Here is a 22,101-nt window from a genome sequence, read left to right as displayed (position 1 = left end):
GGCCTCACATCTCTCTCTCTGCTCTAGGTAACACAGGCCTCACATCTCTCTCTCTCTCTCCTTTAGATAACACAATCCTCACATCTCTCTCTCTAGGTAACACAGGCCTCACATCTCTCTCTCTCTCCTCTAGATAACACAAGCCTCACATCTCTCTCTCTCCTTTAGATAACACAAGCCTCACATCTCTCTAGATAACACAATCCTCACATCTCTCTCTAGGTAACACAGGCCTCACATCTCTCTCTGCTCTAGGTAACACAGGCCTCACATCTCTCTCTCTCTCCTTTAGATAACACAATCCTCACATCTCTCTCTCTAGGTAACACAGGCCTCACATCTCTCTCTCTGCTCTAGGTAACACAGGCCTCACATCTCTCTCTCTCCTTTAGATAACACAATCCTCACATCTCTCTCTCTAGGTAACACAGGCCTCACATCTCTCTCTCTCCTCTAGATAACACAATCCTCACATCTCTCTCTCTGCTCTAGGTAACACAGGCCTCACATCTCTCTCTCTCTCCTCTAGATAACACAATCCTCACATCTCTCTCTCTAGATAACACAATCCTCACATCTCTCTCTCTCTCCTTTAGATAACACAATCCTCACATCTCTCTCTCTAGGTAACACAGGCCTCACATCTCTCGCTCTCCTCTAGATAACACAATCCTCACATCTCCCTCTCTCTCCTCTAGATAACACAATCCTCACATCTCTCTCTCTAGGTAACACAGGCCTCACATCTCTCTCTCTCTCCTCTAGATAACACAATCCTCACATCTCTCTCTCTAGGTAACACAGGCCTCACATCTCTCTCTCTCCTCTAGATAACACAATCCTCACATCTCTCTCTCTAGGTAACACAGGCCTCACATCTCTCTCTCTAGATAACACAATCCTCACATCTCTCTCTCTAGATAACACAGGCCTCACATCTCTCTCTCTCCTCTAGATAACACAATCCTCACATCTCTCTCTCTAGGTAACACAGGCCTCACATCTCTCTCTCTCCTCTAGATAACACAATCCTCACATCTCTCTCTCTAGATAACACAGGCCTCACATCTCTCTCTCTAGATAACACAATCCTCACATCTCTCTCTCTAGATAACACAATCCTCACATCTCTCTCTCTAGGTAACACAGGCCTCACATCTCTCTCTCTCTCTAGGTAACACAGGCCTCACATCTCTCTCTCTCTCCTCTAGATAACACAAGCCTCACATCTCTCTCTCTCTCTAGGTAACACAGGCCTCACATCTCTCTCTCTCTCCTCTAGATAACACAAGCCTCACATCTCTCTCTCTCCTTTAGATAACACAAGCCTCACATCTCTCTCTCTAGATAACACAATCCTCACATCTCTCTCTCTAGGTAACACAGGCCTCACATCTCTCTCTCCTCTAGGTAACACAGGCCTCATCTCTCTCTCTCCTTTAGATAACACAATCCTCACATCTCTCTCTTCTAGATATCATAGGTCTCATATAAATTCAATTCAATGGGCTTTTTGGCATTGGAAACATTGCCAAAGCAAGTGAAATAGATAAACAGAAGTGAAATAAACAACAAAAAATAAACATGCCAATCACAGGCTTCAAAGGAATAGACACATCTCAAATGCCATAGTATGGCTATTTACTATACTGTGTTATAACGATGTGAAAATAGTTCAAGTACAAAATGGAAGAAAAAAAATTGGGTTGTATTTACAATGTTTGTTCTTCACTGGTTGTGAATCTTGCTGCTCTGATTGTACACTGTGGTATTTCACCCAGTAGATATGGGAGTTCAGACAATCCTCCCTCTAGAAACCACAGTCCTCAGATCAGGTATAACAAGCCACCGTTTGAATAATAAAGGACAAAAAGAGGACCTAAATGTATTTTGCTTCTTGTGAGTGTCGCTACATGATTTATAACTGAAAGTGATGCAGAAGGCAGGAGCCTTGGGAAAGTTGAGCTCTCAAGTCTTGCCTTCTTGTCCTCCCTCCTTCAGAATGAGATGAGGCAGAGAGAGAGAGAGGAGTCAGAGAGAGAGAGAGAGAGAGAGAGAGAGAGAGGAGTCAGAGATAGAGAGAGAGAGGCTGGCAGAGGCAGGTAGAGAGGCAGGCAGAGAGAAGAGAGAGAGAGCCAGAGAGAGAGAGGCAGAGAGAGATAGGCAGAGAGAGAGAGAGAAAGAGAGAGAGAAAGAGAGAGATGCAGGGAGAGAGAGAGATGCAGGGAGAGAGAGAGATGCAGGGAGAGAGAGAGATGCAGGGAGAGAGAGAGATGCAGGGAGAGAGAGAGAGCGAGAGAAGAGGAGTAGAGATTGGCCAGAGGTTGACAGAGAGAAGGAGGGGGAGAAAGGGGGTCCTATATTTTGTGTGTGATGTGACTAACAGTGCTAGGTCAGAGAACGCCTCGTAGCCAAGGGCAGGAGACGGCCTTCAGACACTGTTATTGCTGTGTGTGTGTGTGTGTGTGTGTGTGTGTGTGTGTGTGTGTGTGTGTGTGTGTGTGTGTGTGTGTGTGTGTGTGTGTGTGTGCGCATGTGTGCGCATGTGTGCGTGTGTGTGTGTATTAGACTGTGTATGTGAGAGTGTGTGAGTGATCTATGTGCAGGACAAACTGTGAGTACATGTGCAGACATCCTTCAGACACTCATTGATGTGTGTGAGTACGTCAGTATGTGAACCCATGACAGTGTGTGTGTACCCATGACAGTGTGTGTGTACCCATGACAGTGTGTACCCATGTACCCATGACAGTGTGTATGTGTTCCCATGACAGTGTGTGTGTGTGTGTACCCATGACAGTGTGTGTGTGTGTACCCATGAGTGTGTGTGTGTGTGTGTGTGTGTGTGTGTGTACCCATGACAGTGTGTGTGTGTGTACCCATGACAGTATGTGTAGGGCAGGGGGAGGAGAGAAAAGAGAGAGGGAGAGAGAGAGGGGAAAGAGCGAGAGAGAGAGGGGGAAAGAGGGAGGGAGAGAGGGGGAGGGAGGGAGAGAGAGGGGGAGAGAGGGAGAGGAGAGAGGAGGGAAGAGAGGGGGAGAGAGGGGGAGAGAGGGGAGAGGGGGGAGGGAGGGAGAGAGGGGGAAGGAGGAGAGAGGGAGAGAGGGGGAAGGAGGGAGAGAGCGAGAGAGGGGGAAGGAGGGAGAGCGGGGAGAGGGAGAGAGGGGAGGGAGGGAGGGAGGGGGGAGGGAGGGAGGAGGGAGGGAGAGAGGGAAAGGGAGGGAAGGGGGAGGGAGGGGGGGAGGGAGAGAGGAAGGGAGATGGAGGGAGAAGGGGAGAGGGAGAGAGGAAGGGAGAGGGAGATGGGAAGGGGGAGAGGAAGGGAGAAGGGAGAGGGAGAGATGGGAAGGGAGAGGAGGGAGAAGGGGGAGAGGGAGAGAGGAAGGGAGGGAGGGAGAGGGGGAAGGGAGAGAGGAAGGGAGATGGGGAGGGAGAAGGGGGAGAGGGAGGGAGAAGGGGGAGAGGGAGAGAGGAAGGGAGAGGGAGATGGGAAGGGAGAGAGGAAGGGAGAGGGAGAATGGAGAGAGGAAGGGAGAGGGAGAATGGAGAGAGGAAGGGAGAAGGAAAAGCGAGAGTGGGAGGTAGGAGGAAGGGAGGGAGGTAGGAGGAGCAAACTGGAATGTTATTTGGCCCTAAACAGAGAGTACATAGTGGCAGAATACCTGTCCACTGTGACTGACCCAAAATTAGGGAAAGCTTTGACTATGTACTGTGAGCATAGCCTTGCTATTGAGAAAGGCCACCGTAGGCAGACATGGCTCTCAAGAGAAGACAGGCTATGTTCACACTGCCCACAAAATGAGGTGGAAACTGAGCTGCACTTTCTAACCTCCTGCCCAATGTATGACCATATTAGAGACACATATTTCCCTCAGATTACACAGATCAACAAAGAATTCGAAAACAAACCCAATTTTGATAAACTCCCATATCTACTGGGTGGAATTCCACAGTGTGACATCACAGCAGCAACGCCTCGTAGCCAAGGGCAAGAGACGGCCTTCAGACATTGTTATTGCTGTGTGTGTGTGTGTGTGTGTGTGTGTGTGTGTGTGTGTGTGTGTGTGTGTGTGTGTGTGTGTGTGTGTGTGTGTGTGTGTGTGTGTGTGTGTGTGTGTGTGTGTGTGTGTGATCTATGTGCAGGACAAACTGGGAGTACATGTGCAGACATCCTTCAGACACTCATTGATGTGTGTGAGTACGTCAGTGTGTGATTATTAGTGTGTGTACCCATAACAGTGTGTGTGTCCATGACAGTGTGTGTGTGTGTGTAACCATGACAGTGTGTGTGTACCCATGACAGTGTGTGTGTGTACCCATGACAGTGTGTGTGTGTACCCATGACAGTGTGTGTGTGTACCCATGACAGTGTGTTTGTGTACCCATGACAGTGTGTTTGTGTACCCATGACAGTGTGTGTATGTACCCATGACAGTGTGTGTGTGTACCCATGACAGTGTGTGTCAAATCAAATCAAATTTTATTTGTCACATACACATGGTTAGCAGATGTTAATGCGAGTGTAGCGAAATGCTTGTGCTTCTAGTTCCGACAATGCAGTAATAACCAACAAGTAATCTAACTAACAATTCCTAAACTACTGTCTTATACACAGTGTAAGGGGATAAAGAATATGTACATACGGATATATGAATGAGTGATGGTACAGAGCAGCATAGGCAAGATACAGTAGATGGTATCGAGTACAGTATATACATATGAGATGAGTATGTAAACAAAGTGGCATAGTTAAAGTGGCTAGTGATACATGTATTACATAAGGATGCAGCCGATGATATAGAGTACAGTATATACGTATGCATATGAGAAGAATAATGTAGGGTAAGTAACATTATATAAGGTAGCATTGTTTAAAGTGGCTAGTGATATATTTACATCATTTCCCATCAATTCCCATTATTAAAGTGCCTGGAGTTGAGTCAGTGTCAGTGTGTTGGCAGCAGCCACTCAATGTTAGTGGTGGCTGTTTAACAGTCTGATGGCCTTGAGATAGAAGCTGTTTTTCAGTCTCTCGGTCCCAGCTTTGATGCACCTGTACTGACCTCGCCTTCTGGATGATAGCGGGGTGAACAGGCAGTGGCTCGGGTGGTTGATGTCCTTGATGATCTTTATGGCCTTCCTGTAACATCGGGTGGTGTAGGTGTCCTGGAGGGAAGGTAGTTTGCCCCCGGTGATGCGTTGTGCAGACCTCACTACCCTCTGGAGAGCCTTACGGTTGAGGGCGGAGCAGTTGCCATACCAGGCGGTGATACAGCCCACCAGGATGCTCTCGATTGTGCATCTGTAGAAGTTTGTGAGTGCTTTTGGTGACAAGCCGAATTTCTTCAGCCTCCGGAGGTTGAAGAGGCGCTGCTGCGCCTTCTTCACGATGCTGTCTGTGTGAGTGGACCAATTCAGTTTGTCTGTGATGTGTATGCTGAGGAACTTAAAACTTGCTACTCTCTCCACTACTGTTCCATCGATGTGGATAGGGGGGTGTTCCCTCTGCTGTTTCCTGAAGTCCACAATCATCTCCTTAGTTTTGTTGACGTTGAGTGTGAGGTTATTTTCCTGACACCACACTCCGAGGGCCCTCACCTCCTCCCTGTAGGCCGTCTCGTCGTTGTTGGTAATCAAGCCTACCACTATTGTGTCGTCCGCAAACTTGATGATTGAGTTGGAGGCGTGCGTGGCCACGAAGTCGTGGGTGAACAGGGGGTACAGGAGAGGGCTCAGAACGCACCCTTGTGGGGCCCCAGTGTTGAGGATCAGCGGGGAGAAATGTTGTTACCTACCCTCACCACCTGGGGGCGGCCCGTCAGGAAGTCCAGTACCCAGTTGCACAGGGCGGGGTCGAGACCCAGGGTCTCGAGCTTGATGACGAGCTTGGAGGGTACTATGGTGTTGAATGCCGAGCTGTAGTCAATGAACAGCATTCTCACATAGGTATTCCTCTTGTCCAGATGGGTTAGGGCAGTGTGCAGTGTGGTTGAGATTGCATCGTCTGTGGACCTATTTGGGCGGTAAGCAAATTGGAGGTGGTTTAGGGTGTCAGGTAGGGTGGAGGTGATATGGTCCTTGACTAGTCTCTCAAAGCACTTCATGATGATGGAAGTGAGTGCTAAGGGGCGGTTGTCGTTTAGCTCAGTTACCTTCGCTTTCTTGGAAACAGCAACAATGGTGGCCCTCTTGAAGCATGTGGGAACAGCAGACTGGTATAGGGATTGATTGAATATGTCCGTAAACACACCAGCCAGCTGGTCTGCGCATGCTCTGAGGGCGCGGCTGGGGATGCCGTCTGGGCCTGCAGCCTTGCGAGGGTTAACACGTTTAAATGTTTTACTCACCTCGGCTGCAGTGAAGGAGAGACCGCATGTTTCCGTTGCAGGCCGTGTCAGTGGCACTGTATTGTCCTCAAACCGGGCAAAAAAGTTATTTAGTCTGCCTGGGAGCAAGACATCCTGGTCCGTGACTGGGCTGGATTTCTTCCTGTAGTCCGTGATTGACTGTAGACCCTGCCACATGCCTCTTGTGTCTGAGCCGTTGAATTGAGATTCTACTTTGTCTCTGTACTGACGCTTAGCTTGTTTGATAGCCTTACGGAGGGAATAGCTGAACTGTTTGTATTCAGTCATGTTACCAGACACCTTGCCCTGATTGAAAGCAGTGGTTCGCGCTTTCAGTTTCACGCGAATGCTTCCATCAATCCACGGTTTCTGGTTAGGGAATGTTTTAATCGTTGCTATGGGAATGACATCTTCAACGCACGTTCTAATGAACTCGCACACCGAATCAGCGTATTCGTCAATGTTGTTATCTGACGCAATACGAAACATGTCCCACTCCACGTGATGGAAGCAGTCTTGGAGTGTGGAGTCAGCTTGGTCAGACCAGCGTTGGACAGACCTCAGCGTGGGAGCTTCTTTTTAAATTTTTTGTCTGTAGGCAGGTGTGTGTAACCATGACAGTGTGTGTGTGTACCCATGACAGTGTGCGTGTGTGTACCCATGACAGTGTGTGTGCGTGTGTGTATCCATGACAGTGTGTGTGTGTACCCATGACAGTGTGTGTGCGTGTGTGTACCCATGACAGGATGTGGCGGGAGGGGGGAGGAGAGAAAAGAGGGAGAGGGAGGGAGAGAGGAGGGAGGGAGAGGAAGGAGAGGTGAAGGGGAGGGAGAGAGAGAGAAAGGGAAGGGAGGTAGAGAGGAAGGGAGAAGGAAAGAGGAAGGGAGAGGGAAAGAGGAAGTGAGAGGGAGAAGGGAGAGGGGAAGGGGAGGGAGAGGGAAAGAGGAAGGGAGAGGGAGAAGGGAGAGAGGAAGGGAGAGGGGAAGGGGAGGAAGAGAGAGAGAGGGAGGGAAGGGGAGGGGAGAAAGAGGAAGGGAGAGGGAGAAGGGAGAGGGAGAAGGGAGAGAGGAATGGAGAGGGAGAAGGAAGAGGGAAAGAGGAAGAGAGAGGGAAAGAGGAAGGGAGAGGGGAAGGGGAGGGAGAGAGAGAGGGAGAAGGAAGAGGGAAAGAGGAAGGGAGAGGGAAAGAGGAAGGGAGAGAGAGAGGGGAAGGGAGAGGGAAAGAGGAAGGGAGAGGGAGAGAGAGGGGAAGGGGAGGGAGAGAGGAAGGGAGAGGGAAAGAGGAAGGGAGAGGGAGAAGGGAGAGAGGAAGGGAGAGGGAAAAGGGAGAGTGAGAGAGGGAGGTAGGAGGGAGGGAGGGAGGTAGGAGCAAACTGGAATGTTATTTGGCCCTAAACAGAGAGTACAATGTGGCAGAATACCTGACCACTGTGATTGACCCAAAATTAGGGAAATCTTTGACTATGTACTGTGAGCATAGCCTTGCTATTGAGAAAGGCCACCGTAGGCAGACATGGCTCTCAAGAGAAGACAGGCTATGTTCACACTGCCCACAAAATGAGGTGGAAACTGAGCTGCACTTCCTAACCTCCTGCCCAATGTATGACCGTATTAGAGACACATAGTTCCCTCAGATTACACAGATCAACAAAGAATTTGAAAACAAACCCAATTTTGATAAACTCCCATATCTACTGGGTGAAATTCCACAGTGTGACATCACAGCAGCAACGCCTCGTAGCCAAGGGCAAGAGACGGCCTTCAGACACTGTTATTGCTGTGTGTGTGCGTGTGTCTGTGTGTGTGTGTGTGTGTGTGTGATCTATGTGCAGGACAAACTGTGAGTACATGTGCAGACATCCTTCAGACACTCATTGATGTGTGTGAGTACTTCAGTGTCTGATTATTAGCGTGTGTACCCATGACAGTGTGTGTGTACCCATGACAGTGTGTGTGTGTGTCCATGACAGTGTGTGTGTACCCATGACCGTGTGTGTGTGTCCATGAAAGTGTGCATGTGTGTACCCATGACAGTGTGTGTGTGTACCCATGACAGTGTGTTTGTGTACCCATGACAGTGTGTGTGTGTACCCATGACAGTGTGTGTACCCATGACAGTGTGTTTGTGTACCCATGACAGTGTGTGTGTACCCATGACAGTGTGTGTGTGTACCCATGACAGTGTGTGTGTACCCATGACAGTGTGTGTGTGTACCCATGACAGTGTGTGTGTGTACCCATGACAGTGTGTGTGTGTACCCATGACAGTGTGTGTTCGTGTGTGTACCCATGACAGTATGTGTAGGGAGGGGGAAGGAGAGAAAAGAGGGAGAGGGAGGGAGGAGGGAGAGGGAGGGGGGAGGGAGGAGGGGAAGGGAGGGAGAGTGGGAGGAAGGGAGAGAGGGAGAGGGGAGGGAGGGAGAGAGTGGAAGTGGGGAGAGAAAGAGAGGGGTAAGGGGGGAGAGAGAGAGAGGGGGGAAGGGGAGAGAGAGAGAGAGAGAGAGAGGGAAGGGGAGAGAGAGAGAGGGGGAAGGGAGAGAGAGAGGGAGAAGGGGAAGAGAGAGAGAGGGAGAAGGGGAGAGAGAGAGAGAGAGGAGGAAGGGGGGAGAGAGAGAGAGAGAGAGAGAGAGGGGGAGAGAGAGAGAGAGAGAGAGTGGAAGGGGAGAGAGGGGGAAGGGGGGGAGAGAGAGAGAGAGGGGAAGGGGAGAGAGAGAGAGAGGAAGGGGGAGAGAGAGAGAGAGAGGGGGGGAAGGGGAGAGAGAGAGGGGAGAGGGGGAGGGAGAGAGAGAGAGATACACAAATACAAATTCCATCTAGACACTGTTGCCCTAGAGCACACAAAAAACTATACATACCTTGGCCTAAACATCAGCGCCACAGGTAACTTCCACAAAGCTGTGAACGATCTGAGAGACAAGGCAAGAAGGGCATTCTATGCCATCAAAAGGAACATAAATTTCAACATACCAACTAGGATCTGGCTAAAAATACTTGAATCAGTCATAGAGCCAATTGCCCTTTATGGTTGTGAGGTCTGGGGTCCGCTCACCAACCAAGACTTCACAAAATGGGACAAACACCAAATTGAGACTCTGCACGCAGAATTCTGCAAAAATATCCCCCATGTACAACGTAGAACACCAAATAATGCATGCAGAGCAGAATTAGGCCGATACCCACTAATTATCAAAATCCAGAAAAGAGCTGTTAAATTCTATAACCACCTAAAAGGAAGCGATTCCCAAACCTTCCACAACAAAGCCATCACCTACAGAGAGATGAACCTGGAGAAGAGTCCCTAAGCAAGCTGGTCCTGGGGCTCTGTTCACAAACACACCCTACAGAGTCCCAGGACAGCAGCACAATTAGACCCAACCAAATCATGAGAAAACAAAAAAGATAATTACTTGACACATTGGAAAGAATTAACAAAAAAACAGAGCAAACTAGAATGCTATTTGGCCCTACACAGAGAGTACACAGCGGCAGAATACATAGCTTTGACTATGTACAGACTCAGCGAGCATAGCCTTGCTATTGAGAAAGGCCGCTGTAGGCAGACATGGCTCTCAAGAGAAGACAGGCTATGTGCTAACTGCCCACAAAATGAGGTGGAAACTGAGCTGCACTTCCTACCCTCCTGCCCAATGTATGACCATATTAGAGAGACATATTTCCCTCAGATTACACAGATCCACAAAGAATTCGAAAACAAATCCAATTTTGAAAAACTCCCATATCTACTGGGTGAAATTCCACAGTGTGCCATCAAAGCAGCAAGATTTGTGACCTGTTGCCACGAGAAAAGGGCAACCAGTGTAGAACACGCACCATTGTAAATATAACCCATATCTATGCTTATTTATTTTATCTTGTGTCCTTTACCATTTGTACATTGTTAAAACACTATATATATATATATAATATGACATTTGTAATGTCTTTATTGTTTTGAAACTTCTGTATGTGTGATGTCTACTGTTAATTTTTATTGTTTATTTCACTTTATATATTATCTACCTCACTTGCTTTGGCAATGTTAACACATGTTTCCCATGCCAATAAAGCCCTTGAATTGAATTGAGAGAGAGAGAGAGGGGAAGGGAGGGAGGGAGAGAGGACGGAGGGAGAGGGGAAGAGGAAGGAGAGGGCAAGGGGAGGGGAGAGAGAGGAGGTGGGGAGGGAGGAGGGAGGGAGAGGGAGGGAGGGGGAAGTGGGGAGAGAAAGAGCGAGGGGAAGGAGAGAGAGAGAGAGAGGGGAAGGAGAGCGAGAGAGAGGGGAGGAGAGAGAGAGGGGGGAAGGGGAGAGAGAGAGAGAGAGAGGGGGAAGGGATGGAGGGTGAGGGAAGGAGAGAGGAGGGAGGGGGAGGGAGAGGGGGAGAGGAAGGAGGGGAAGGGGAAGGGGGAGGGAGGGGAGAGAGAGGGGAAGGGGAGGGAGAGAGAGGGGAAGGGGGAAGGGGGGAGGGAGAGGGGAGAAGGGAGAGAGGAAGGGAGAGGGAAAGAGGAAGGGAGAGGGAGAAGGGAAAGAGGAAGGGAGGGGGGAGGGAGAAGGGAGAGATGGAGAGGGAGGGAGAGAGAGGGGGAGGGGGGGGAGAGGGGAGAGGGAGGGGAGAGAGAGAGAGAGGGGTAGGGAGAGAGAGAGAGAGAGAGAAGGGAGAGGGAGGAGAGGAGGTGGGAAGGGGAGAGGGAGAAGGGAGAGAGGAAGGGAGAGGGAGAAGGGGAGAGAGAGAGAGGGGAAGGGGAGAGGGAGAGAGGGAGAGAGAGGAAGGGAGAGGGAGAAGGGAGAGGAGGGAGAGAGGGGAAGGGGAGAAGGGAGAAGAGGGAGGATGGGAGAAGGAAAAGTGAGAGTGAGAGAGGTTGGAGGAGCAAACTGGAATGTTATTTGGCCCTAAACAGAGAGTATATTGTGGCAGAATACCTGTCCACTGTGACTGACCCAAAATTAGGGAAAGCTTTGACTATGTACTGTGAGCATAGCCTTGCGTTTGAGAAAGGTCGCCGTAGGCAGACATGGCTCTCAAGAGAAGACAGGCTATGTTCACACTGCCAAGAAAATGAGGTGGAAACTGAGCTGCACTTCCTAACCTCCTGCCTAATGTATGACCGTATAAGAGACACATATTTCCCTCAGATTACACAGATTAACAAAGAATTCGAAAACAAACCCAATTTTGATAAACTCCCATATCTACTGGGTGAAATTCCACAGTGTGACATCACAGCAGCAAGATTTGTGACCTGTTGCCACGAGAAAAGGGCAACCAGTGAAGAACAACCACCATTGTAAATACAACCCATATTTATGTTGATTTATTTTCCCTTTTGTACTTTAACCATTTATTCATAGTTACAACACTGTATATATAAATAATGTGACATTTATCATGTCTTTATTCTTTTGGAACTTCTGTGAGTGTAATATTTACTGTTCATAATTACCTCACTTGCTTTGGCAATGTTAACATGTTTTCCATGCCAATAAAGCCCCTTGAACTGAATTGAGAAAGGATAGATGGTGAGGAGAGAGAAAGGAGTAGGGGAGGTGAGGAAAGAGAGGAGTATGGGAGGAGAGAGGAGGAGAGGAGAGAGGAGGGGAGGAGGAGGGGATTGAGAGAGGAGGGGAGGAGGGGGAGTGAGAGAGGAGGGGAGTAGGAGAGGAGAGAGGAGGGGAGGAGGGGGAGTAGGAGAGGAGGGGGAGGAGGGGGAGGAGAGGAGAGGGGGAGGAGATTGAGAGGGGAGGGGAGTAGGAGAGGGAGAGGAGGGGTGTAAGAGAGGAGAGTAGGAGGGGGAGTAGGAGAGGGAGAGGAGGGGAGTAGGAGAGGAGAGTAGGAGGGGAGTAGGAGAGTAGGAGGGGAGTAGGAGAGCAGAGAGGAGGGGAGTAGGAGAGCAGAGAGGAGGGGAGTAGGAGAGAGAGAGAGGAGGGGAGTAGGAGAGGAGAGAGGAGGGAGTAGGAGAGGAGGGGAGTAGGAGAGGAGAGAGGAGGGGTGTAGGGAGAGGAGAGAGGAGGGGGTGTAGGGGAGTAGGGAGGAGGGAAGTATGGGAGTAGGGGAGTGAGAGAGGAGGGGAGTAGGGGAGTGAGAGAGGAGGGGAGTAGGGGAGTGAGAGGAGGGGAGTAGGGGAGTGAGAGAGGAGGGGAGGAGGGGAATAGGGGACTGAGAGGAGGGGAATAGGGGAGAGGAGGGGAATAGGGGAGAGGAGGGGAGAGGAGGGGAGTAGGAGAGGGGAGAGGATGGGAGGGGAGTAGGAGAGGAGAGTAGGAGGGGAGTAGGTGAGGAGAGTAGGAGGGAGTAGGAGGAGAGAGGAGGGGAGTAGGAGAGAGAGGAGGGGAGTAGAGAGGAGAGAGGAGGGGAGTAGGAGAGAGAGAGGATGGGAGTAGGAGAGGAGAGAGGAGGGGAGTAGGAGAGGAGAGAGGAGGGGAGTTGGAGAGGAGAGAGGAGGGGAGTATGGGAGAGAGAGGAGGGGAGTGGAGAGGAGAGGGAGAAGGGGAGTTGGAGAGGGAGAGAGGAGGTGAGTATGGGAGGAGAGAGAGGGGGGTGGAGGGGGAGGAGGTGAGAAGGGGATTAGGGGGAGAAGGTGAGAAGGGGAGTAGGGGAGAGGGGGGAGAGGAGTGGAGTAGGGGAGAGGGGCGAAGAGGGGAGTAGGAGAGGGGCGAGGAGGGGAGTAGGAGAGGGGAGAGGGGAGAGGAGGGGAGTAGGAGAGGGGAGAGGAGGGGAGTAAGAGAGGAGTAGGAGAAGGAGAGGAGAGAGGAGGAGAGAAGGAGAGGAGAGTGGAGGGGAAGAGAGGAGAGGAGAGAGGAGGAGAGAAGGAGAGGGAGAGAAGAGGGAGGAGGAGAGAAGGAGAGGAGGGGGAGGGAGTAGGAGAGGAGAGAGGATGGGGAGTAGGAGAGGAGAAAGGATGGGGAGTAGGAGAGGAGAAAGGAGGGGAGTAGGAAAGGAGAAAGGAGGGGAGTAGGAGAGGAGAAAGGAGGGGAGTAGGAGAGGAGAGAGTAGGGGAGGAGAGAGGAGGTGAGTAGGGGAGGAGAGAGGAGGTGAGTAGGAGAGGAGAGAGAAGGGGAGTAGGAGAGGAGAGAGAAGGGGAGTAGGGGAGGATAGAGGAGGGGAGTAGGAGAGGAGAGAGGAGGGGAGTAGGGGAGGAGAGAGGTGGTGAGTAGGGGAGGAGAGAGGAGGGGTGCAGGGGAGGAGAGAGGAGGGGTGCAGGGGAGGAGAGAGGTAGGGGAGTAGGGGGAGGAGGAGGTGGGGGAGTAGGGGAGGAGAGAGGTGGGGAGTAGGGGAGGATAGAGTGGGGAGTAGGGGAGGATAGAGGAGGGGGAGTAGGGGGGGGAGGATAGAGGGGGAGAGGAGGGGAGGGGGGAGGAGAGGGGAGGGGAGTAGGGGAGAGGGGAGGGGGAGTAGGGGAGAGGAGGGGAGGGGAGAGGGGAGGAGGGGAGGGGAGTAGGGGAGAGGAGGGGAGCAGGGGAGAGGGAGGAGGGGAGTAGGGGGGAGGAAGAGAGTAGAGGAGCGGGGGGTAGGAGAGGAGGGAGTAGGGGAGGAGGGAGTAGGGGAGAAGGGAGTAGGGGAGGAGGGAGTAGGGGAGTAGGGGAGGGAGTAAGGGAGGGAGTAGGGGAGGAAGGAGTATGGGAGGAGAGAGGAGGGGAGGGAGGAGGAGAGGGGGAGGGGAGGGAGGGGGAGGGAGAGGAGGGGAGGAGAGGGGAGGGGAGCAGGGGAGTGATAGAGGAGGGGAGGAGAGAGGAGGGGAGGAAAGAGGAGGGGAGCAGGGGGGTGAGAGGAGGGGAGCAGGGGAGTGAGAGAGGAGGGGAGCAGGGGAGTGAGAGAGGGGAGGATGAGGAGGGGAGCAGGGAGTGAGAGAGTAGGGGCGCAGGGGAGTGAGAGAGTAGGGGAGCAGGGGAGTGAGAGAGGAGGGGAGGAACGAGGAGGGGAGTAGGGGAGGGGGGAGGGGAGTCGGGAAGGGGGGAGGGGAGTAGAGGAGGGGGGGAGGGAGACATTAATTTTTTTATTTTTTATTTTAGGGGCTAATATTAAGCCGATTTTGGCTGCTGCTCAGCTGGTGGGCTCCCCCAGTCTGGGGAAATTAATTGGACTAGAATCTAACCGTATTAATGTCACAGAACTAGATGCAGCTCTAAAGATGAGTGCCATTTGTAGAGGGAGTCATAGGTTGTGTGTGTGTGTGTGTGTGTGTGTGTGTGTGTGTGTGTGTGTGTGTGTGTGTGTGTGTGTGTGTGTGTGTGTGTGTGTGTATGTGTGTGTGTATGTGTGTGTGTGTGTAAAGTAGGGCCACAGACACACAGAGACCCACAGACACACAGAGACCCACAGACACACAGAGATCCAGACACACAAAAATAAAATGGACTGATTCAATATGTTGCCGACTAACAAAGATGATACACACTTGCACCAGATGTCTACAGCCGGTTACAGTAAGAACAAACAGGACATGAACTCCCACAACCCTCCAAACTCGACAGAATGTCCTGTTTTGGTGGCAGCGCAACATGCGGTTGGTTGGATTTTATAGACGTGACTTATCTCAGATAGGGTGACTGATAAGAGACACAGACTTCTGCTACACAACAGGATTTATAGCTTTCAAAGCGGTCTGAGGAGCTCGCTCTACCATATTCAGAGCAGTGAGGAGCTAGCTCTACCGTATTCAGAGCAGTGAGGAGCTAGCTCTACCGTATTCAGAGCAGTGAGGAGCTAGCTCTACCATATTCAGAGCAGTGAGGAGCTAGCTCTACCATATTCAGAGCAGTGAGGAGCTAGCTCTACCGTATTCAGAGCAGTCTGAGGAGCTAGCTCTACCGTATTCAGAGCAGTGAGGAGCTAGCTCTACAGTATTCAGAGCCGTCTGAGGAGCTCGCTCTACCGTATTCAGAGCAGTGAGGAGCTAGCTCTACCGTATTCAGAGCAGTCTGAGGAGCGAGCTCTACCGTATTCAGAGCAGTCTGAGGAGCTAGCTCTACCATATTCAGAGCAGTGAGGAGCTAGCTCTACAGTATTCAGAGCAGTCTGAGGAGCTCGCTCTACCGTATTCAGAGCAGTCTGAGGAGCTAGCTCTACCGTATTCAGAGCAGTCTGAGGAGCTAGCTCTACCGTATTCAGAGCAGTCTGAGGAGCTCTACCGTATTCAGAGCAGTCTGAGGAGCTAGCTACCGTATTCAGAGCAGTCTGAGGAGCTCTACCGTATTCAGAGCAGTCTGAGGAGCTCTACCGTATTCAGAGCAGTCAGTCTGTATTCAGAGCAGTCTGAGGAGCTCTACCGTATTCAGAGCAGTCTGAGGAGCAGTCTGAGCTCTACCGTATTCAGAGCAGTCTGAGGAGCTCTACCGTATTCAGAGCAGTCTGAGGAGCTAGCTCTACCGTCAGAGCATTCAGAGCAGTCTGAGGAGCTAGCTCGTATTCAGAGCCGAGCTCTACCATATTCAGAGCAGTCTGAGGAGCCAGCTCTACCGTATTCAGAGCAGTCTGAGGAGCTAGCTCTACCGTATTCAGAGCAGTCTGAGGAGCTAGCTCTACCGTATTCAGAGCAGTCTGAGGAGCTAGCTCTACCGTATTCAGAGCAGTCTGAGGAGCTAGCTCTACCGTATTCAGAGCAGTCTGAGGAGCTAGCTCTACCGTATTCAGAGCAGTCTGAGAGTCTGAGGAGCTCTACCGTATTCAGAGCAGTCTGAGGAGCTAGCTCTACCGTATTCAGAGCAGTCTGAGGAGCTAGCTCACCGTATTCAGAGCAGTCTGAGGAGCTAGCTCTACCGTATTCAGAGCAGTCTGAGGAGCTAGCTCTACCGTATTCAGAGCAGTCTGAGGAGCTAGCTCTACCGTATTCAGAGCAGTCTGAGGAGAGCTCTACCGTATTCAGAGCAGTCTGAGGAGCTAGCTCTACCGATTCAGAGCAGTCTGAGGAGCTCTACCGTATTCAGAGCAGTCTGAGGAGCTAGCTCTACCGTATTCAGAGCAGTCTGAGGAGCTCTACCGTATTCAGAGCAGTCTGAGGAGCTGAGGAGCTCTACCGTATTCAGAGCAGTCTGAGGAGCTCTACCGTATTCAGAGCAGTCTGAGGAGCTCTACCGTATTCAGAGCAGTCTGAGGAGTCTGAGGAGCTCTACCGTATTCAGAGCAGTCTGAGGAGAGCAGTATTCAGAGCAGTCTGAGGAGCTCTACCGTATTCAGAGCAGTCTGAGGAGCTCTACCGTATTCAGAGCAGTCTGAGGAGCTAGCTCTACCGTATTCAGAGCAGTGAGGAGCTAGCTCTACCGTATTCAGAGCAGTCTGAGGAGCTAGCTCTACCGTATTCAGAGCAGTCTGAGGAGCTCTACCGTATTCAGAGCAGTCTGAGGAGCTCTACCGTATTCAGAGCAGTCTGAGGAGCTAGCTCTACCGTATTCAGAGCAGTCTGAGGAGCTAGCTCTACCGTATTCAGAGCAGTCTGAGGAGCTCTACCGTATTCAGAGCAGTCTGAGGAGCTCTACCGTATTCAGAGCAGTCTGAGGAGCTCTACCGTATTCAGAGCAGTCTGAGGAGCTAGCTCTACCGTATTCAGAGCAGTCTGAGGAGCTAGCTCTACCGTATTCAGAGCAGTCTGAGGAGCTAGCTCTACCGTATTCAGAGCAGTCTGAGGAGCTCTACCGTATTCAGAGCAGTCTGAGGAGCTAGCTCTACCGTATTCAGAGCAGTCTGAGGAGCTAGCTCTACCGTATTCAGAGCAGTCTGAGGAGCTAGCTCTACCATATTCAGAGCAGTCTGAGGAGCTAGCTCTACCGTATTCAGAGCAGTCTGAGGAGCTAGCTCTACCGTATTCAGAGCAGTCTGAGGAGACCGCAGTCTGAGGAGCTCTACCGTATTCAGAGCAGTCTGAGGAGCTCTACCGTATTCAGAGCAGTCTGAGGAGCGAGCTCTACCATATTCAGAGCAGTCTGAGGAGCCAGCTCTACCGTATTCAGAGCAGTCTGAGGAGCTAGCTCTACCGTATTCAGAGCAGTGAGGAGCGAGCTCTACCATATTCAGAGCAGTCTGAGGAGCCAGCTCTACCGTATTCAGAGCAGTCTGAGGAGCTAGCTCTACCGTATTCAGAGCAGTCTGAGGAGCTAGCTCTACCATATTCAGAGCAGTCTGAGGAGCTAGCTCTACCGTATTCAGAGCAGTGAGGAGCTAGCTCTACCGTATTCAGAGCAGTCTGAGGAGCTAGCTCTACCGTATTCAGAGCAGTCTGAGGAGCTCTACCGTATTCAGAGCAGTCTGAGGAGCTAGCTCTACCGTATTCAGAGCAGTCTGAGGAGCTAGCTCTACCGTATTCAGAGCAGTCTGAGGAGCTCTACCGTATTCAGAGCAGTCTGAGGAGCTAGCTCTACCGTATTCAGAGCAGTCTGAGGAGCTCTACCGTATTCAGAGCAGTCTGAGGAGCTGGCTCTACCGTATTCAGAGCAGTCTGAGGAGCTAGCTCTACCGTATTCAGAGCAGTCTGAGGAGCTAGCTCTACCATATTCAGAGCAGTCTGAGGAGCTGATTCAGAGCAGTGAGGAGCTAGCTGTACCGTATTCAGAGCAGTCTGAGGAGCTAGCTCTACCGTATTCAGAGCAGTCTGAGGAGCTCTACCGTATTCAGAGCAGTCTGAGGAGCTAGCTCTACCGTATTCAGAGCAGTGAGGAGCTAGCTCTACCGTATTCAGAGCAGTCTGAGGAGCTAGCTCTACCGTATTCAGAGCAGTCTGAGGAGCTCTACCGTATTCAGAGCAGTCTGAGGAGCTCTACCGTATTCAGAGCAGTCTGAGGAGCTAGCTCTACCGTATTCAGAGCAGTCTGAGGAGCTAGCTCTACCGTATTCAGAGCAGTCTGAGGAGCTCTACCGTATTCAGAGCAGTCTGAGGAGCTCTACCGTATTCAGAGCAGTCTGAGGAGCTAGCTCTACCGTATTCAGAGCAGTCTGAGGAGCTCTACCGTATTCAGAGCAGTCTGAGGAGCTAGCTCTACCGTATTCAGAGCAGTGAGGAGCTAGCTCTACCGTATTCAGAGCAGTCTGAGGAGCTAGCTCTACCGTATTCAGAGCAGTCTGAGGAGCTCTACCGTATTCAGAGCAGTCTGAGGAGCTCTACCGTATTCAGAGCAGTCTGAGGAGCTAGCTCTACCGTATTCAGAGCAGTCTGAGGAGCTAGCTCTACCGTATTCAGAGCAGTCTGAGGAGCTCTACCGTATTCAGAGCAGTCTGAGGAGCTCTACCGTATTCAGAGCAGTCTGAGGAGCTCTACCGTATTCAGAGCAGTCTGAGGAGCTAGCTCTACCGTATTCAGAGCAGTCTGAGGAGCTAGCTCTACCGTATTCAGAGCAGTCTGAGGAGCTCTACCGTATTCAGAGCAGTCTGAGGAGCTAGCTCTACCGTATTCAGAGCAGTCTGAGGAGCTCTACCGTATTCAGAGCAGTCTGAGGAGCTAGCTCTACCGTATTCAGAGCAGTCTGAGGAGCTCTACCGTATTCAGAGCAGTCTGAGGAGCCAGCTCTACCGTATTCAGAGCAGTCTGAGGAGCTAGCTCTACCGTATTCAGAGCAGTCTGAGGAGCTAGCTCTACCATATTCAGAGCAGTCTGAGGAGCTAGCTCTACCGTATTCAGAGCAGTGAGGAGCTAGCTCTACCGTATTCAGAGCAGTCTGAGGAGCTAGCTCTACCGTATTCAGAGCAGTCTGAGGAGCTCTACCGTATTCAGAGCAGTCTGAGGAGCTAGCTCTACCATATTCAGAGCAGTCTGAGGAGCTCTACCGTATTCAGAGCAGTCTGAGGAGCTAGCTCTACCGTATTCAGAGCAGTCTGAGGAGCTAGCTCTACCGTATTCAGAGCAGTCTGAGGAGCTCTACCGTATTCAGAGCAGTCTGAGGAGCTCTACCGTATTCAGAGCAGTCTGAGGAGCTCTACCGTATTCAGAGCAGTCTGAGGAGCTCTACCGTATTCAGAGCAGTCTGAGGAGAGCTCTACCGTATTCAGAGCAGTCTGAGGAGCTAGCTCTACCGTATTCAGAGCAGTCTGAGGAGCTAGCTCTACCGTATTCAGAGCAGTCTGAGGAGCTCTACCGTATTCAGAGCAGTCTGAGGAGCTAGCTCTACCGTATTCAGAGCAGTCTGAGGAGCTCTACCGTATTCAGAGCAGTCTGAGGAGCTAGCTCTACCGTATTCAGAGCAGTCTGAGGAGCTAGCTCTACCGTATTCAGAGCAGTCTGAGGAGCTAGCTCTACCGTATTCAGAGCAGTCTGAGGAGCTAGCTCTACCATATTCAGAGCAGTCTGAGGAGCTAGCTCTACCGTATTCAGAGCAGTGAGGAGCTAGCTCTACCGTATTCAGAGCAGTCTGAGGAGCTCTACCGTATTCAGAGCAGTCTGAGGAGCTAGCTCTACCGTATTCAGAGCAGTCTGAGGAGCTCTACCGTATTCAGAGCAGTCTGAGGAGCCAGCTCTACCGTATTCAGAGCAGTCTGAGGAGCTAGCTCTACCGTATTCAGAGCAGTCTGAGGAGCTAGCTCTACCATATTCAGAGCAGTCTGAGGAGCTAGCTCTACCGTATTCAGAGCAGTGAGGAGCTAGCTCTACCGTATTCAGAGCAGTCTGAGGAGCTAGCTCTACCGTATTCAGAGCAGTCTGAGGAGCTCTACCGTATTCAGAGCAGTCTGAGGAGCTAGCTCTACCGTATTCAGAGCAGTCTGAGGAGCTAGCTCTACCGTATTCAGAGCAGTCTGAGGAGCTCTACCGTATTCAGAGCAGTCTGAGGAGCTAGCTCTACCGTATTCAGAGCAGTCTGAGGAGCTCTACCGTATTCAGAGCAGTCTGAGGAGCTCTACCGTATTCAGAGCAGTCTGAGGAGCTCTACCGTATTCAGAGCAGTCTGAGGAGCTCTACCGTATTCAGAGCAGTCTGAGGAGCTAGCTCTACCGTATTCAGAGCAGTCTGAGGAGCTAGCTCTACCGTATTCAGAGCAGTCTGAGGAGCTAGCTCTACCGTATTCAGAGCAGTCTGAGGAACTCTACCGTATTCAGAGCAGTCTGAGGAGCTAGCTCTACCGTATTCAGAGCAGTCTGAGGAGCTCTACCGTATTCAGAGCAGTCTGAGGAGCTAGCTCTACCGTATTCAGAGCAGTCTGAGGAGCTAGCTCTACCGTATTCAGAGCAGTCTGAGGAGCTAGCTCTACCGTATTCAGAGCAGTCTGAGGAGCTAGCTCTACCGTATTCAGAGCAGTCTGAGGAGCTCTACCGTATTCAGAGCAGTCTGAGGAGCTCTACCGTATTCAGAGCAGTCTGAGGAGCTCTACCGTATTCAGAGCAGTCTGAGGAGCGAGCTCTACCATATTCAGAGCAGTCTGAGGAGCCAGCTCTACCGTATTCAGAGCAGTCTGAGGAGCTAGCTCTACCGTATTCAGAGCAGTGAGGAGCGAGCTCTACCGTATTCAGAGCAGTCTGAGGAGCCAGCTCTACCGTATTCAGAGCAGTCTGAGGAGCTAGCTCTACCGTATTCAGAGCAGTCTGAGGAGCTAGCTCTACCATATTCAGAGCAGTCTGAGGAGCTAGCTCTACCGTATTCAGAGCAGTGAGGAGCTAGCTGTACCGTATTCAGAGCAGTCTGAGGAGCTAGCTCTACCGTATTCAGAGCAGTCTGAGGAGCTCTACCGTATTCAGAGCAGTCTGAGGAGCTAGCTCTACCGTATTCAGAGCAGTGAGGAGCTAGCTCTACCGTATTCAGAGCAGTCTGAGGAGCTAGCTCTACCGTATTCAGAGCAGTGAGGAGCTAGCTCTACCGTATTCAGAGCAGTCTGAGGAGCTAGCTCTACCGTATTCAGAGCAGTCTGAGGAGCTCTACCGTATTCAGAGCAGTCTGAGGAGCTCTACCGTATTCAGAGCAGTCTGAGGAGCTAGCTCTACCGTATTCAGAGCAGTCTGAGGAGCTAGCTCTACCGTATTCAGAGCAGTCTGAGGAGCTCTACCGTATTCAGAGCAGTCTGAGGAGCTCTACCGTATTCAGAGCAGTCTGAGGAGCTCTACCGTATTCAGAGCAGTCTGAGGAGCTCTACCGTATTCAGAGCAGTCTGAGGAGCTAGCTCTACCGTATTCAGAGCAGTCTGAGGAGCTAGCTCTACCGTATTCAGAGCAGTCTGAGGAGCTCTACCGTATTCAGAGCAGTCTGAGGAGCTAGCTCTACCGTATTCAGAGCAGTCTGAGGAGCTCTACCGTATTCAGAGCAGTCTGAGGAGCTAGCTCTACCGTATTCAGAGCAGTCTGAGGAGCTCTACCGTATTCAGAGCAGTCTGAGGAGCTAGCTCTACCGTATTCAGAGCAGTCTGAGGAGCTAGCTCTACCGTATTCAGAGCAGTCTGAGGAGCTAGCTCTACCATATTCAGAGCAGTCTGAGGAGCTAGCTCTACCGTATTCAGAGCAGTCTGAGGAGCTAGCTCTACCGTATTCAGAGCAGTCTGAGGAGCTCTACCGTATTCAGAGCAGTCTGAGGAGCTCTACCGTATTCAGAGCAGTCTGAGGAGCTAGCTCTACCGTATTCAGAACTTAGTGATGCAAAATAATATGAGGGCTCTATAGAAGACTATGAATCATGGGAGTGAGGCTACATAGACCAGCCTTTAGGTACCAGTAGTCTTTGAATCTGGGGCCTTACTCAGGAACAATCTCAAAATAGAAGAGGAGCTTCCAGTAAGAGTTTAGTCTTTGAGATCATGATAAATAATAAAACGGACAGGGAGAAGCTGATCCTAGATCAGCACTGCTGCTCCGTCACCAT

The 22,101-nt window shown here is 51.2% G+C and overlaps 1 protein-coding gene across 3 annotated transcripts in view; it reads right to left on the bottom strand.

Annotated features, from left to right (window-relative positions):
* The window catches only part of LOC135513789 (serine/threonine-protein kinase TAO3-like), a 164,010-nt gene that overhangs the window by 96,680 nt on the left and 45,229 nt on the right, over positions 1-22,101 (bottom strand). Inside the window, exon 2 of one of the 3 annotated variants that reach the window (XM_064936719.1) lies at positions 9,202-9,252. The exons of the other annotated variants lie outside the window; for them this stretch is intronic. The gene's annotated coding sequence lies outside the window, so the exon portion shown is untranslated. The remainder of the gene's footprint in view (positions 1-9,201; positions 9,253-22,101) is intronic. 3 annotated transcript variants of the gene reach the window in all.

The sequence above is a fragment of the Oncorhynchus masou genome, chromosome 25, assembly GCF_036934945.1.
Source record: "Oncorhynchus masou masou isolate Uvic2021 chromosome 25, UVic_Omas_1.1, whole genome shotgun sequence".
Lineage (NCBI taxonomy): Eukaryota > Metazoa > Chordata > Actinopteri > Salmoniformes > Salmonidae > Oncorhynchus > Oncorhynchus masou.
The sequence above is the reverse complement of the archived record's forward strand: the minus strand, read 5'-3'. Positions and strand labels throughout refer to the sequence as shown.